This window comes from Somniosus microcephalus, chromosome 30 (assembly GCF_052327205.1).
Source record: "Somniosus microcephalus isolate GS21.2 chromosome 30, FLI_Smic_1.0, whole genome shotgun sequence".
In the NCBI taxonomy this organism is placed as follows: domain Eukaryota; kingdom Metazoa; phylum Chordata; class Chondrichthyes; order Squaliformes; family Somniosidae; genus Somniosus; species Somniosus microcephalus.
In genome coordinates, this window is record NC_141016.1 from 28,693,980 (window position 1) to 28,711,820 (window position 17,841).

A 17,841-nucleotide genomic window follows, 5' to 3' on the forward strand; every position below is an offset into this window, starting at 1 on the left:
ACCATCAACATCCTAGGGGGGTCACCATTAACCAGAAACTTAACTGGACCAGCCACATAAATACTGTGGCAACAAGAGCAGGTCAGAGGCTGGGTATTCTGCGACGAGTGTCTCACCTCCTGACTCCTCAAAGCCTTTCCACCATCTACAAGGCACAAGTCAGGAGTGTGATGGAATACTCTCCACTTGCCTGGATGAGTGCAGCTCCAACAACACTCAAAAAGCTCGACACCATCCAGGACAAAGCAGCCCGCTTGATTGACACCCCATCCACCACCTTAAACATTCACTCCCTCCACCACCGGCGTACCATGGCTGCAGTGTGTACCATCTACAAGACGCACTGCAGCAACTCGCCAAGGCTTCTTCGGCAGCACCTCCCAAACCCGCGACCTCTTCCACCTAGAAGGACAAGGGCAGCAGGCGCATGGGAACACCACCACCTCCAAGTTCCCCTCCAAGTCACACACCATCCTGACTTAGAAGCATATCGCCGATCCTTCATCGTCGCTGGGTCAAAATCCTGGAACTCCCTCCCTAACAGCACTGTGGGAGCACCTTCACCACACGGACTGCAGCGGTTCAAGAAGGCAGCTCAACACCGCCTTCTCAAGGGCAATTAGGGATGGGCAATAAATGCTGGCATTGCCAGTGATGCCCTGATCCCATAAACGAATAAAAAAAGCTTCAGGTACCCACCTGCCTTGTTCAGAACCCACTGTTCATAGAGCAGCAACATTGGAAAGCTGCACTACTGAGGGGTTAGCAGCAGCCTCTGACGTGAATACTCGTTGGCCGTCTTACTCCATTCTATTTCCCCGTGGGCAAGGGCCACCCAAATACCATAATGGGCACTAAGTTGGCAGTCTGCCTCAGCGAACCACAGGACGCTGGTGTGGGAAATGGAACAATACCATAATACAAGGATTTCTTCATGCAGAGTTATTACAACGTGGAAAATCAGAAGAGGCTATTGAAGCCAAGTCACTCAAGGCATTTAAGAGAAAGATTTGAAGAGGAAAAATATTACAAGCTACCGAGAAGATGCAGGAAAATGAGTTAAAGTAGCTCACTGGTGTGAGGCGAGTAACCCAAAGACCTCCTTCTGCACTCGAATTCCCATGAATCTATGATATAGAAGGAATTGAGGCAGATTGTTCAGGTAGAGTGGAGGGAAATTTACAAGCGCAGGCAGTGCAAGGAGCACACGTCAACCCAAGCACCCCACCCACCCGCCCCTTCAACCACCGTCTGCCCCACCTGTGACAGAGACTGTAGGTCCTGCATTGGACTCATCAGTCACCTGAGAACTCATTTTTAATGTGGAAGCAAGTCATCCTCGGTTCCGAGGGACTGCCTAAGAAGAAGAACTCTGTATCTAACCCATGCTGTAACCTGCCCTGAGAGTCTTTGATAGGACAGTGTAGAGGGAGCTTTACTCTTTATCTAACCCATGCTGTAACCTGCCCTGAGAGTCTTTGATAGGACAGTGTAGAGGGAGCTTTACTCTTTATCTAATCCATGCTGTACCTGCCCTGTGGGTCTTTGATGGGACAGTGTAGTGGGAGCTTTACTCTGTATCTAACCCTGCTGTAACCTGCCTCGAGAGTCTTTGATGGGGCATTGCAGAGGGAGCTTTACTCTGTATCTAACTCATGCTGTACCTGCCCTGGGAGTGTTTGATGGGACAGTATAGAGGGAGCTTTACTCTGTCTCTAACCCATGCTGTAGCTGCCCTGAGAATGTTTGATGGGACAGTGTAGAGGGAGCTTTACTCTGTATCTAACCCCATGCTGTACCTGCCCTGGGAGTGTTTGATGGGATAGTGTAGAGGGAGCTTTACTCTGTATCTAACCCATGCTGTACCTGTCCTGGGAGTGTTTGATGGGACAGTGTAGAGGGAGCTTTACTCTGTGTCTAACCCGTGCTGTACCTGCCCTGGGAGTGTTTGATGGGATAGTGTAGAGGGAGCTTTACTCTGTATCTAACCCATGCTGTACCTGTCCTGGGAGTGTTTGATGGGACAGTGTAGAGGGAGCTTTACTCTGTGTCTAACCCGTGCTGTACCTGCCCTGGGAGTGTTTGATGGGATAGTGTAGAGGGAGCTTTACTCTGTATCTAACCCATGCTGTACCTGTCCTGGGAGTGTTTGATGGGACAGTGTAGAGGGAGCTTTACTCTGTGTCTAACCCGTGCTGTACCTGTCCTGGGAGTGTTTGATGGGACAGTGTAGAGGGAGCTTTACTCTATCTAACCCATGCTGCATTTGTCCTGACATCTCTCACCCTGATGTGCACAAAAATTCACCTATAAAAAATATCTTTTATACACCCATGCACATTTGTGGAATGTCAATCATTCTGCATTAAACACATTTACTCCATCAGTGACTAACTCTTCAATGCCCACCCACACAATGACTCACTGCAGTGAGTTTTTATAAAAGGATAATTCAACCAGACTAATAACAAATAGGTACCATTTTGTGACTGATCTTTAGTGCCCATTAGAAACTGACGATTAAAATGTTTTTTGGTTATATAAAATCAGCATGACCAGTGACAGAGCTGACCAGTTTAAACTACTGCACAGACAAGGGAAACAGCGCACCATCTCTCTGACATGCGCAATGTTAATGACTGTGTTATTAATCACGTAAGCATCCGCTCTGTGACACAAGATTTGCACAATCACGGCGCTGAAATCACTAATATTGACCTCCCCCCTCCCTATCTCTGTAACCTCCTCCAACCCCACAACACCTCCGAGATCTCCGCACTCCTTCAATTCTGGCCTCTTGAGCATCCCCGATTTTAATCGCTCCACCATTGGTGGCCATGCCTTCAGCTGCCTAGACCCTAAGCTCTGGAATTCTCTCCCTCCCTAAACCTCACCACCTCTCCCTCCTTTAATACGCTCCTTAAAACCTACCTCTTTGACCAAGCTTTTGGTCACCTGTTCTAATAGCTCCTTATGTGGCTCGGTGTCAAATTTCTGTCTAATTACATAAGAACATAGGAGCTGGAGTCGGCCATACGGCCCCTCGAGCCTGCTCCGCCATTCAATAAGATCATGGCTGATCATCGCCCTCAACTCCACTTTCCCGCCCAATCTCCACATCCCTTGATTCCCCCAGAGTCCAAAAATCTATCGATCTCTGTCTTGAATATACTCAACGATTCAGCATTCACAGCCCTCTGGGGTAGAGAATTCCAAAGATTCACCACCCTCTGAGTGAAGAAATTCCTCCTCATCTCAGTCTTAAATGGCCGACCCCTTTTCCTGAGACTGTGCCCCTTGGGTCTAGACACGTCTGTAAAGTGTCTTGGGATGTTTTACTTCGTTAAAAGCAAGTTGTTTTTGTTGGGGGGAACAACATTGGTAAAGAAAACATAGGCCTAGAAATTCACTAGCCTTAGCGCCGCTTTTGAGGCGCTAGAGGGACTAGCGCCAGAGTTATGGCCAGTTGAAAAATTCCCTGGGGCCCTAAAGCGGCGTTGCACCGGTAGCGCTGCGCCGGCACCGATGACGTCATCGGTGTGCGCAGCGTCCCAGTTGCCATGCCGACGGGCCCCAGCGCCGAAATTCAGCTGCGGCCGCCTCGCCCGTGGCAGCCGCAACTAAGACTCTGGCAACAGAGTCCAACATGTGTTTGCGCCGGCGCATTAAAGGCCCCGCGGCGGCCGGCCGCTTTCCCGCCGGCCGCCTGCCCGCAGCTCCCTCCCCGGACTTCTCCCCCCCCCCCCACCGGAACAGATGCAAGCCCGGCACTTGTCCGAGGTGCCGGGCTCATTTTTAAACAGATTTGCGCGGGCCGCGGCCGGGTGCAGGCAGCTCCTCCTTAACGGAAGGAGGAGGCCTGCACTTCCCCAGCCTGCCGCACCGCATCGGGTGCCGCAGCGCCGGAATTGCGGCGCTAAACGGCAGTTAGCGCCCTTTTCCAGGCGCTAAGACCCTTCAGTAGCGCCGGCAGCCGTTTGGGCGCGGCGCTACTGAATTTTTGGCGCGCGCAGGGGAACTTAGCGCCGGCACTAACTTCCGGCGCTAAAGCCCTGGCTAAGCCAAAACCCAATTTCTAGGCCATACTGTCTAAAGACGGAGCCTCACCTCAGCAGACACACCTACATCCTGGTACTTTGCTTTGCTTATACTCCCACCAGCAGCTTATATAACTTAGCAAATAAATCCCCTCACCTGCAGCCTCGCAGAGCTGAATCGCAGCCTCTTCTCCTGCAGACGGAGGGGAGTGGGATGATGCTGCTGCTTTCTCGGGACGATCAGTTGCTCTGTACAGGGCTGTTGCCAACAGCAGAGAGAGAGAGAGAGAGAGAGCTGAGTGAGATGTGTTCAGTAATCCAGGCATGTACAGATCTGCACAAACCCAGTGCTGTCAGGAGGGCTGAGGCACGCTGGGATCATCGGAGTGCAGCTGCCAGGCGCATACCCTGGCAAAGCATCAGATGAGTGTACAATGTTGAGGCTTCCCCTGTCTCTGCACACAGGGCCTGCATGCGAAGGCAGCAATTGAGTCAGCAGAAAGCTTTCTAACATCAATCCACAAAGTGCTGAAAGTACACAGCAGGTCTGATAGAATCTAACAGCACAGAAGGAAGCCATTCGGCCCATCGTGCCTGTGCCAGCTCTTTGAAAGAGCTATTCGATCACTCCCACTCCTCTGCTCTTTCCCCATAGCCCTGCAAAGATATTCCTTTTCAAGTATTTACCTGATCCCCTTTTGAAAGAGAGAAACCAACTTAAGATTTGCAGTTGTGGTGAAGGTTTCTCACAGATCTTTTGTGCATTTCTAAATTTCCTGCTTTTATTCACAGGTATCCAGCAATCGCAGTTTATATTGTTTTTAACCTTGAAATCTTTTCTAATTCCCTGTGCTGCCTGCCACCCTCTGGGAACGATGGGGAAATCTTCTCATTTATATGATGTCAACCGGCATGCAACGGCGACTTATATGAAAGAGTACGCGTATTAATTAAAAGAACCAGATTGGAGCTGATAGCGGGAAGCAAAGTGTCTTTTTTAAGGTATCATTTCCTCATTCTGACTTGAAATGGTCGCGTGTTGGTAATGGAGAGGAAATCGGCGCACATAATGGGTTAGAAATTCATGTGTTGAGCGCCACCATGAAATGGCGATAAAATGGCGGCCGTTGCTCTTTCGCCAGCTGGTGGCAGTTCCGGCGACGGCCGCCATATTCCTCTCCCCTTTTGCGTTGCCAGTAACTGGGAATAAAAATGGTGGCGTGGTGATGTCAATCGGCATGCCAGGCCGACTTAACATCACCAACGCGAACTTCGACCCTAGCGTGAATTCAGCGCAGGGTCCTAAGCACGCCATGTTAACCTGTCGTGCAAGCAGGCTGAAAGTGGCGATGGCTGCAGCTCTTAAAGGGACATACACATCATTCAGGTAGGTTTGAATTTAAGGGTTTGGACTGTTTTTTTTTTATTTTATTGATATTGTGGCTTGCTGCAATAGATGTGAAATGTTTTTTAAGTGTGTAGGGAGTGCTGCTGGATGCTTGCAAGGGCTCGGATGGTAAATGAAGGCCTTTAAGAAGACAGAACATGCTGCGAATACTCAGCTGGTCACACAACATCCGTGGAGAGAAAAACAGAGTTCATGTCTCAGGTTGACATGTTGCCTGACCAACTGAGTATTTCCAGCATTTTATGCTGTCATTTCACATTTACAGCATTCACTTGCAGAGGGAAGAGGAAGACACAGAGGAGGAAGCCGAAGAGAAGGAATCAGACAGAAGGATGCCATCCCAGACAGCCCCTTTGGGGCTGGGATATCCGGGATGGAATCATCCGCCTGCGGTCCCACTGGCTGGGCAGGCTGCCTCTTCTTGTTGACCCACTGGCTGGGCAGGCTGCATTTCCTGGGTGTGTGAAATAAGGAAGGCACAAGGGTGGAGTTGTGCCAGCAAGAGGGCGGGAAAGCAAGAGGTGCATGCCAGAAGGAGGATAACGTACGAGGATACCCGCATCTTGTATCCTTTCAGCCCCGCTGCTGGCCAAGTGCTCAACCATGCCCCTGTCAAGAATGACCTGCACCATCTCCTCCATGGGGGTGAGGTGAGGCTAGGAATGGGAGATGTGCCTCATGATTGGTGCAGATTGTTGGTAGGTGAGTGATTGGGGGTTGTGCATTGAGCAGTGTGTGCGTCTAGTGGTGCAGTTGGTAGGAGACGACTTTTGAAGATGCATTCACTGACCTTGACCAGTGGTCTGAGGTCATGAAGCTTCTTTGGGCACTGGAGCCAGGTGGTGGGGGCGACACTGCTGGCAGTGATGGCCTTGGTGATGTACGCCCACATTGTTCTTTCTGGAGGGCCTCCTGGCCCCAGTGGGTAGAGGGCCAGTCTTGCAGTGTTGACCCCCCCTGCACAAAGCTGGGGTGCTGCGTGTGAGACCCTTGGTGCCCCTTCCCTGGCTTGCTGAGCCATTTGCGTTAGTGCTGAGGCAGTTTTCCCATTTGTTGAGGTTAGGAAGGTAATTCAGCTTTAACAGCTGAATATTCACATTTGGAACTTCTTTTCAATATTGAATATTTCTTAAAAGGCAGAAAAGGCTGAAAAATGAATTGATTCACTGCATTTTATTTTGTATTGCTACAGTGTGCATGGCCCCTTTAAATCTCAGGCCTCTTCATTGCCCACAATTCCTTGCGATCTCCACAGCCTCGCTCACAGAGGCTGTGGGAAGCTACAACGCCGGACCTGGACAGAAACTTTGTCCCGGATCCCACCAGCAACGCCACCAGGACAGCATTGCATGGAAGGTGAGCGCTGCGCCACCTATCTCTATGCCTCCCAGGCCAATTTCACTCGGTTAATGTTGCGGCCATTTCCAGCAGCCGTTAACTGTAGTTGCCGGTGACACCGACAACTTTGCTGGCGAACACAAATTTATCCCCCATTTATGGAAAGGGGCTTAAAAGGCCCACCAGAAACCTGTGATCATGCACTAATCACATTTAGAGTACTGTGCACAGTTCTGGTCTCCATATTACAAAAAGGATATAGAGGCACTGGAGAAGGTGCGAAAATGAGTAACAAAGATGATACCAGAACGGAAAGGTTATAACTATCAGGAAAGTCTGAACAGGCTGGGGCTCTTTTCTCTAGAAAAGAGAAGGCTGAGGGGTGACCTGATCGAGGTCTTTAAGATTATGAAGGGGTTTGATAGGGTAGACGAACAGAAAATGTTTTCATTTGTGGGCAGTCCAAAACTAGAGGTCATAAATATGATAGTCACTAATAAATCCGATCGGGAATTCAGGAGAAACTTTGTTACCCAGAGAGTGGTGAGAATGTGGAACTCGCTGCCACAGGGAGTGGTTGAGGTGAATAGCAGAGATGCCTTTAAGGGGAAGCTAGATAAACACATGAGAGAGAAAGGAATAGAAGGCTATGCTGATAGGGTGAGATGAAGAGGGGTGGGAGGAGGCTCGTGTGGAGCATAAACACCCGCATGGACCAGTTGGGCCGAATGGCCTGTTTCTGTGCTGTACATTCTATGTAATACACATAGGGGGGATGATACCTCTGTAGAACAGCAGCTGCTGTTAAAGTTAGAAAGGAGATGTCACTCCCTCGATGGTTCGATGTCTGGTCTGTATTCTCTGCTGTCCATACACTAAGTCCTGCTCACCCATCACCTCTGTGCTCACTGACCTACATTGACTCCTGGTCCCCCAAAACCTCAAGTTCAAAATCCTTGTTCTTATTGTCAAATCGTTCCATGGCCTCACCCCAACATATTTCTGTAGCCCCCGCCAGTATTATATTGACCCTTGAATCCTCTGATTCCAGTTTCTTGTTCAGCCCCCTTCCCTTTCCTCCCTAAACTATCCACCTCTCTCTGCTGACTGAGCCAACCAAGGCTCATGTAAATGAAGTGTTCATTCCGAATAAAGCCTGACTTCCCCTCGGAATAATTAAATGAATCAGAGAGGTAAAACACCCGGGACTAATGATAACACCAACTCAGTCTTTCTCTCCAACCTCTCTGTGCATGTTGGCTGGGATATAACTCCCAGGACTCTGACCGGATCTTGCTGTGCGCAAATTGGCTGCCGCGTTTCCTACATTACAACAATGACTACACTTCAAAAAGTACTTCATTGGCTGTAAAGCGCTTTGGGATGCCCTGAGGTGGTGAAAGGTGCTATAGAAATGCAGGTTCTTTATTTTTTTCTTTCTCTGTCCTGACGATCACATTAACAATGGTACTCTCAGCCAGTGCATCTTTCATTCCGATGCAGCCAAGAACCATCCATCATCATTCTCCACCCCAGAGACCAGACACGAGAGCTCAGCACACAACCAGATCAATTTCTTTGAACTTCAGCCACATCACTCATTCGCACAGCCCTGGCTAGGCTCATTCCGCAGATCAGGCACTGCACAGTGCTGACTGTTCCACTAATGCAGTGTGCCAATATTAACCCAGTTCTCCATCCGTACTTTCTAATTACTTCTCCTCTTTCTATTTTAACTTCTCCCTAGTGCCATGCAGTGAGGGAAGCCAACTGGTCTGCTGCCAGACCCTCCCATTAATGCTGCTCCATGTCCAGGGACTGCGGTTGCTGATAGAAGTCTAGAGTGAGTCTCTCTGAGCATTCACTCCCTTTCTGTGCAAACACTATTCCTGTTAAGCTCTTCCTCTTCATTACTCAGTCGAGGTTGAGTCTGGACGGCCACTGTCATTAATTACAGCTTCACTGACTTATTCCCCCTGTTACCTTTATACTCTTTTGTGATTAGGTTCCCTTTTGAATCTCCAGCTCCAGGAAGCCCCTAGACGGGACCATTATTGCAGAGTGGAGGTGACTGCAGCACCCCCCGCCCCCGCTATCAATTTAATGGGTTGAGGTGCTCTTCTCTCCAATCCCAAGTACCATCCAACCCCTTCAACACAGAGTTCCTGGAGCCTTTAATACTAAAATCATTGCACACTAATCAGTACTTGTTTAAAACTTCCTGGGGGCAATGAAAGTTTAACTGGGCCTCGAATCTGTGGTCATTCTGACAGGATTGTGAAGTTGCAGTTGGCAGTACTTTTATGTGAATTCTAGACCCAGTTCCCCCCCTCCTAAGGGCTGCTCTGGTTTTGGAGGGTCCAAACACAAAGCGTTAATCTGTCTTTTCTCTCCGATTGCCTGACCCGCTGTGTATTTCCAACAGCTTCTGCTTTTGTTTTAGGTTTCCAGCATTAGTCGGTTTCCGTTTCTCAGGGCACAGATTGGAGTGCGTCTGCAGTAAGTTATTTACACACCGGGGTCCTCATCTTCTGTCTGCCCATGAACTTGAGCCTTTCGAACCCAACAGAGGTACTTGGGACAGAGAAGCCCTTGAGAACCTTCCGAAATGGGAGGCTGCAGCCAAGTCATCACAAAGCTTCTCTTTTGGAATTCTGCAAGATTGGAATAATTTAACCAGCAAAACATTCGGGTGGATTTAGGGTCAGAGGTTAGTTTTATATTTATGCGGGACCAATAATTAGTGATAAATGTCCCCAATGGGATAGGAAACAAATGGCTCTGTTACTTTTGCTAATGTGTACACTTCACTCAGTGCCATAGAGCGAGGTGAAATGGGACTGTCCCATTGATGGTTACTTGTCAAATTGTCCATAGGGACCATCACCAGGGCCAAGTGTAGGGCGGCAGCTTTAACTCAGTGAACATGTGCAAACGTCGCCGATTGTCCATGTCCAGGTGTTGACCCAGGGTCGGGTTCCTGGGGTTCTTGGGCCGCCAGCAAAATGGAAGCCACCTGTAAGAGTTTTCTCAAAGCCTGATGTTGAAGCGGGTACAGAGTTGTACCCAGTTCCAGGGCTCTGCTCCCTGCCTCCTGTACAGGAAGTGGGTTGGGATCGGAACCCATTTGATGCAGCACGTGATGCTGATTTCCCTAAAGATTTTTTGATGCAGTATATGTGTAATTTTAGACATACAGTAAGTGTAGCATTCTCAGGAGGAACAGGTGACTTTGGACCTATGGTTCCCAAAGCTCTCCACCACTGGTTGAGGTGCTCGTCTCTCCAATTCCAAGTAGCCTCTAACCCCTTCAACACAGACTTCCTGGAGCCTTTAATGCTAAAATCAGCTCTCCACCACTGGGGTTTTCCCCGCCTCATGTCTGGGTCTGCTGTAGAATAATTGATAGAGATTGATTGCACTGATCAGTCAACGACTCCATTATAGTTGTACCATGCAACTACCAGGATGGTAGATGATGAACTAGACAGACCTTGGTCTGTTTTCGTCTAGCAATCCCTGCGTTCCTGGTGAAGTACTAAGACTTGATCTGAGACCGTACGGGGTGGAGTCTCTTTGAAAGGCAGTGGTTATATTCTACCACTGATCTGAGACTGGGAAATGCAGAGTGCACCTCCCAGCCTGGCTAGAATTGCCAGGAGAGAGCTCTGCTTCTTGACCGGTATATTTTTAATCTTTTTGAGAGTGCGGGCAGCAGGCACAGATTTCTCGAAACCTTAAAAGACTGTAAATGGCCCGGGATTCTAACAGACCCAAGCAGTGCCACACAACAGTGTGAGACATCCAGTACTTTTCTTTTACTCATTCATGGGATGTGGGTGTCCCTGGCAGGACCAGCATTTATTGCCCATCTCTAATTGCCCTTGAGAAGGTGGCGGTGAGCCGCCTTCTTGAACCACTGCAGTCGTGTGGTGAAGGTGCTCCCCCACGGCGCTGTTAGGTAGGGAGCTCCAGGATTTTGACCCAACGACGATGAAGGAACGGCGATATATTTCCAAGTCAAGATGGTATGTGGCTTGGAGGGGATCTTGGAGGTGGTGGTGTTCCCATGCACCTGCTGCCCTTGTCCTTCTAGGTGGTAGAGGTCATGGATTTGGGAGGGGCTGTCGACGCCTTGGTGAGTTGCTGCAGTGCATCTTGTAGATGGTACACACTGCAGCCATGGTGCACCAGTGGTGGAGGGAGTGAATGTTTAAGATGGTGGATGGTTTGCCAATCAAGCGGGCTGTTTTGTTCTGGATGGTGTCGAGCTTCTTGAGTGTTGTTGGAGCTGCACTCATCCAGGCAAGTGGAGAGTATTCCATCACACTCCTGACTTGTGCCTTGTAGATGTTGGAAAGGCTTTGGGGAGTCAGAAGGTGAGTCACTCACCGCAGAATATTCAGCCTCTGACCTGCTCTTGTAGTCACAGTACTTATGTGGCAGTCCAGTTAAGTTCCTGGTCAATGGTGACCCCCCCCAAGATGTTGACGGTGGGGATTCGACAATGGCAATGCCATTGAATGTCAAGGGGAGGTGTAATTGTACACCACCATTCACAACCTAAAGTGACAGACTTAATATGTACATATTCATTGAAGTACATCCTTTCCCCTTTCGTTGTTCTCATTGCACTCCCACCATTCCATAATTGGGAGGGGTGGGAACTGGGAGCAGACTCTCTCTTGTTGGAGATGGTCATTGCCTGGCACTTGTGTGGTGCGAACGTTACTTGCCACTTATTAGCCAATGCCTGAATGTTGTCCAGGTCTTGCTGCATGTGGGCACGGACTGCTTCATTATCTGAGGAGTTGTGAATGGAACTGAACACTGTGCAATCATCAGCGAACATCCCCACTTTTGACCTTATGATTGAGGGAAGGCCATTGATGAAGCAGTTGAAAATGGTTGGGCCTAGGATACTGCCCTGAGGAACTCCTGCAGCGATGTCCTGGAGCTGAGATGATTGGTCTTCAACAACCACAACCATCTTCCTTTGTGCTAGATATGACTCCAGCCAGTGGAGAGTTTTCCCCCTGATTTCTATTGACTTCAATTTTACTAGGGCTCCTTGATGCCACACTCCGTCAAATGCTGCCTTGATGTCAAGGGCAGTCACTCTCACCTCACCTCTGGAATTCAACTCCTTTGTCCATGTTTGAACCAAGACTGTAATGAGGTCTGGAGCCAAGTGGTCCTGGCAGAGCCCAAACTGAGCATCGGTTAGTAGGTTATCGATTAAGTGCTGCTTCCATCACTTTACTGATGATTGGGAGTAGACTGATGGGGCGGTAATTGGCCGAATTGGATTTGTCCTGCTTTTTGTGGACAGGACATACCTGAGCAATTTTCCACTTTGTCGGGTAGATGCCAGTGTTGTAGTTGTACTGGAACAGCTAGGCTAGAGGCATGGTTAGTTCTGGAGCACAAGTCTTCAGCACCTGAGTGAATCAGTGGAGTGAATCGAATTGGCTGAAGACTGGCTTCTGTGATAGTGGGGACCTCAGGAGGAGGCTGAGATGGATCATCCACTCAGCACTGCTGGCTGAAGATGGTTGCAAATGTTTCAGCCTTGTCTTTTGCACTCGTTTGCTGGGCTCCAACATCACTGAGGATGGGAATGTTCCTGGAGCCTCCTCCTCCCATTAGTTGTTTAATTGTCCACCACCATTCAGGACCTAAAGTGACAGACTTAATATGTACATATTTATTGAAGTGCATCCCTCCCCCTTTAGTTGTTCTCATTGAACTCCAGCCATTCCATAATTGGGAGGGGTGGGGACTGGGAGCAGTTCCCCAGCCCACCCGCCCTCCGAGTGTGGCTCGTACTAACTTTTGGGAGGGGTGTGAGAACCGTGTGGGTTGAGTTGCTTTCTGATTTCCCCTCTCTCTCTCTGTGGACCATGTCTGTACTCAGTGATTGCCCTCAGGAAACCATGTGGAAGATTGGGAGCTTGCCACAGAATGAACTGAGTGTGCTACTACTCCTGTGACACGGAATTTGGTCTGGCATTAGCGAGGCCAGGGAAAACAGCCGATGAAGGGACAATCTTAGAAACGCGTTATGAAATTGTTGGGAGATGAAATTGGGGGTCAGTAACAAAGGACCAAATATTTAGGATTATTATTTGAAGGATAAAAGGAAAATTAGAAGAAGTCTTTCACACAAAGGGGTAGATTTTGACTTTGTGCGATAGTGTGAAACGGGTGATAGCGAGTTGGGGAAAGAAGTAAAGCTGCCGACTCACTATCACCTGTTTTACACAATCGTGCAAAGTCAAAATCTACCCAAAAGGGTTGTTAGAACATAGAATGCATTAACACAAAGAGGTGTTGAGGCAGAGTCAGTGACAGCATTTAAGTGGGAATTAGATGGACACTGGAAGGAAAGTTTAAGGTGTACAGAGAACGAGCAAGGAAATGGGATTCGAGTAGGTGACTCTGATGTGGAGCTAGCACCAACACAGGTGTGATGGGCCGAATGGCCTCCTTCTGTGCTGGAATTTCAAAGACACTGTGATTTTGGCACCTGCTCTTTTTGTTTTGGAGCATGAAGCATTCCTGAATTATGGGCCAATGTGGACTCCAGTAATGGCTACACGCCTCCAACAGATGCACATGGCTCATGTCCCAGGACATACAGTTCAACCTCCTGCGACAGAGAGTCTGTCAGCATAGCAGAGCGGAGTAGCTCACTGGGCAGCAGGTGCTTGGCATCACCCAGTGTGCTTCAACTGCATTATCTATCCCTGGCAGTATTCCTATTTCAGTGCGGAAAATACAAGGAAAGTCAGCCGTAATATGAGCCAGCGTGGCTCAGTGGGTAGCATTCTGACCTCCCAGTCAGTAGGTTGTGGGTTCAAGTCCCACTCCAGAGACTTGAGCACAGAATCTAGGCAGACACTCCCAGTGCGGTACTGAGGGAGTGCTGCACTGTCAGAGGTGCCGTCTTTCGGATGAGACGTTAAACCGAGGCTCCGGTGCATGTAAAAGATCCCACGGCACTATTTCAAAGAAGAGCAAGGGAGTTCTCCCTGACCAATATTTATCCCTCATCCAACAGCACTAAAACAGATGATCTGGCCATTATCTGGCTGTTTGTGGGAGCTTGCTGTGCGCAAATTGACTGCCACATTTCCTACATTGCAACAGAGTCTACACTTCAAACGTTCTTCATTGGCTGCAAAGCGCTTTGGGACATCACAAGGTCATGAAAGGTGCTATATGAATGCAAGATTTTCCTTGTTTTCTTTAAGAGCAGAGTGCAGCAGAGATTCGGGTAACCTGTTCACCTAGTAACAACAGTCACTGTGCTCCACTTGGAGATATTTTGACAACCTGATAAAATATTATATGAAGGCAAGGGTTTCTCCCACTGAAGTGTCAGCCTTTGATGTTGTCTGCTTTATACCCATTGGCAATGGGACATTAGGGCCATGCATGATTTGGCAGTGCCCAGCAAATTTAATTATATTTCCTTTACTCCCTTTGAAAGAAAGAAAGACTTACATTTCTATAGCACCTTTCACAACCTCCGGACGTCCCAAAGCACTTTACAGCCAATTAAGTACTTTTTGAAGTGTAGTCACTGTTGTAATGTAGGAAACGCGGCAGCCAATTTGCACACAGCAAGCTCCCACAAACAGCAAGGTGATAATGACCAGATAATCTGTTTCAGTGATGTTGATTGAGGGATAAATATTGGCCCAGGACACCGGGGAGAACTCCCCCTGCTCTTCTTCAAAATAGTGCCATGGGATGCTTTATGTCCACAGTGTCAGCTGTGGCTCAGTTGGTACCACATTCGCCTCTGAGTCAGAAGATTGTGGGTTCAGGTTCCACTCCAGGAACTTGAGCACATAAAGCTAGGCTGACACTCCCAGTGCAGTACTGAGGGAGTGCTGCATTGTTGGAGGTGCCGTCTTTCGGATGAGACCGAGGCCCTGTCTGTTCTCTCAGGTGAACGTAAAAGATCCTGTGGCACTATTTCGAAGAAGAGCAGGGGCATTATCCCCGGTGTCCTGGCCGTGTATAATAAGACACGGACTGCAGAGAACGGTACATCAGGTGTTTACTCAACGTGGCTCACACTGCAACTGCCTGTACAGATTACTACTCAGTGCTATATACAGGTGTGGTCACTGCCGGTACTACAGTATACATGAGCTGTAAAAAGTAGTTTCCCCCTTAAAGGTACATACATTACAATTCCTCCCCTTTTAGATTAACAGTATCATAACACTCATTTAACAATTAAATATCAAACTAATTACAATTAATACTTTTAACATGCAACATTAGCTGAAAATAGTCTATTTATATATTCAGTCTTTGGGGAGGCCTCCTGATCTTTTCTGAATAGCGCCTTTCCCGAGTGTCTTGCTCTTGGTGCGGAGACGATTCTGGCCCCCTGTCGTCGGTTGGTTCATTAGCTTCCGATGCTACTGTTTCTGGGGTAGATGCAACCTGTACGTCGGGTTCATCACCAGGTACGTATGGGCGAGACATGGGGTTGACTTGTTCCTGTGACTCTAGGGTCTGGTCAGCATGGCGTCTCACAATGCTCTCCCCAACGTCCACTGTGTACATTAGTGGCCCCTGCCGTGTGCATATCGTTCCTGGCTGCCATTTTTCTGTTCGGTAGTCGCGGGCCAAGACTGGTTGCCCTACATTGAAGCTCCTTGTTGGCTTTTCATGGATGTGCTGGAATTGCTTACTCTCAACATCTCTTCGTACGTTTGGTCTGAGCAAATCCAGGCGAGATCTTAACCTTCGGTTAAAGAACATCATGGCTGGGGCCTGGTTGGTGACTGCATGGTGAACAGGAAATTGTCCACCTTGTGCTGCAGCGGAATGTTGTCATTGTACATAGCCTTTATTGCCTTCTTAAAGGTTTGTACGAACCTCTCAGCCAATCCATTTGTGACGGGATGATACGGGGCGGATGTGTAATGCCTTACCCCATTCTTTTTCAAGAACCTCCGGAACTCTTCGGACACAAACTGTGGTCCGTTGTCGGAGCAAATCTGTTCTGGCAAGCCATTGCTGGCAAAAATGGTCCGTAGGACTGCAATAGTTTTCTCCGTGGTGGTGGAGGACATTTTGATGACCTCAGGCCATTTTGAGTGTGCATCCACGGCTATTAAAAACATTGAGTCCATGAATGGACCAGCAAAATCAATATGCACCCGTTGCCATGGAGATGAGGGCCACTCCCATGGGTGTAGAGGGGCCTGTGGTGGTGCATTTTGGACTTTCTGGCATCCTGAGCAGCTCTTGGTCAGGTCCTCGATTTGTTTATCGATTCCCGGCCACCACACATAAGCCCTGGCTAGGCTTTTCATTTTTACCCCTCCCAGATGACCCTCATGAAGCTCATTGAGCACTCTATCCCTTAACTTGGGTGGAATTACCACTCGGGATCCATACATCAAGGTCCCCCGGCACACTGACAGCTGTTCTCTCCTTGTCGAGAATGCTGGCAACAGTGAGTCGCCATGTGCTGCCCATCCCTTCACCGTCAAATCATATACCCGAGACAGTGTCGGGTCATTTCGGGTTTCCTTTTCGATACAAGCGTTAGTTACCGGTAGGTATTCAACTATAGTCGAATGGAATATTTCGACAGGATCCACTGCTGGTGCTTCCTCCGCAGTAGGCAGTGGCAGGCGTGATAGCCCATCAGCATTTCCATGCTGTTTCGTGCCCTTATATTCAATCTCATAGTGGTGCGCCCCTAGAAAGAGTGACCATCTTTGTAGTCATTGCGCAGTCATCACCGGAACGCCCTTCTTCGGATTAAAAATGGAGACAAGAGGCTGGTGATCAGTCAGCAAGGTGAATTTCTGCCCGTGCAGATAGTGATTGAACTTTTTCACTCCCCACACTAGGCTGAGGGCCTCCCTGTCAATCTGGGTGTAGTTACGCTCGGCTGAGGTTAGTGATCGTGACGCAAAGGCTATTGGCCTCTCTGAGCCGTCCGAGAATTTGTGCGACAGCACCGCTCCAATGCCGTAGGGTGACGCATCACATGCCAACCGAATTGGTAATGCCGGGTTGTAATGGGCAAATACCTCTTTCGATGTGATTAGTGTATTGCTCTTCTGGAAAGCTCGTCTACATTCATCACTCCACTTCCATGGCACCCCAGTTTGCAGTAGGGTGTTCAGTGGGTGTAGTATTGTAGACAAATTTGGCAAGAACTTATGGTAGTAGTTTACCAGCCCGAGGAACGACCTCAGTTGTGACACATTTTCCGGTGCTGGAGCCTTGACTACTGCCTCAATCTTCTCTGGGGACTTATGTAACCCCTCTTTATTGATAACGTGGCCACAATACGAGATCTGTTTTCTAAAAAACTCGCATTTGGGGCGGTTAGCTCGGAGCCCATATTCCTGCAATCTAGTGAGCACCTGCTCCAGGTTGGCAAGGTGATCACTGTCATTTTCGCCCGTGACCAGGATGTCATCCAAATAACACTGGGTCCCTGGGATCCCTTGCAGGACTTGTTCCATTGCCCTCTGCCAAATAGCCGGAGCTGATGCTACTCCGAATACCAGCCGGTTGTATTGGTAGAGACCTTTATGGGTGTTGATTGTGAGGTACTTTTTTGATGCTTCTTCTACCTCCATTTGCAGATACGCCTGGGCCAGATCAATCTTAGTGAAGCGTTTCCCTCCAGATAGCGAGGCGAAAATATCTTCAATCCGCGGAAGTGGATATTGTACGGTGTGAAGGACCGGGTTCACTGTTACCTTAAAGTCCCCACAGATGCGAACCTTCCTTGGCTCCCCAGGCGTGCTGCTCAATGACTTTTTCATCACAGGGACGATGGGTGTAGCCCACTCGCTCCAGTCTACCTTGGACAGTACACCTGAACGTTCCAGACTCTCCAGCTCTGCTTCGACGGCTGGGCGGATCACATAAGGTACCGGTCTGGCCTTAAAAAATTTTGGGCTTGCGTTTTCTTCAATTTTAGTCGTCGCTGTCATGCCTTTTAGTGTTCCGAGTCCTTGCTGGAACACTTCTTTCGCGTCAGTTAGGATCTTTGACAGTCAC

General features: G+C 48.8%; 1 protein-coding gene across 3 annotated transcripts in view; it reads right to left on the reverse strand.

Annotated features, from left to right (window-relative positions):
• Positions 1 to 17,841, reverse strand: part of LOC147098058 (phytanoyl-CoA hydroxylase-interacting protein-like) — a 170,011-nt gene that overhangs the window by 121,064 nt on the left and 31,106 nt on the right. Inside the window, exon 2 of one of the 3 annotated variants that reach the window (XM_085970853.1) lies at positions 4,195 to 4,296. The exons of 1 other annotated variant lie outside the window; for it this stretch is intronic. The gene's annotated coding sequence lies outside the window, so the exon portion shown is untranslated. Of the gene's footprint in view, positions 1 to 4,194; positions 4,453 to 17,841 lie in introns of those variants that run through there. One more of the 3 variants, XM_085970854.1, reaches the window with a different exon arrangement.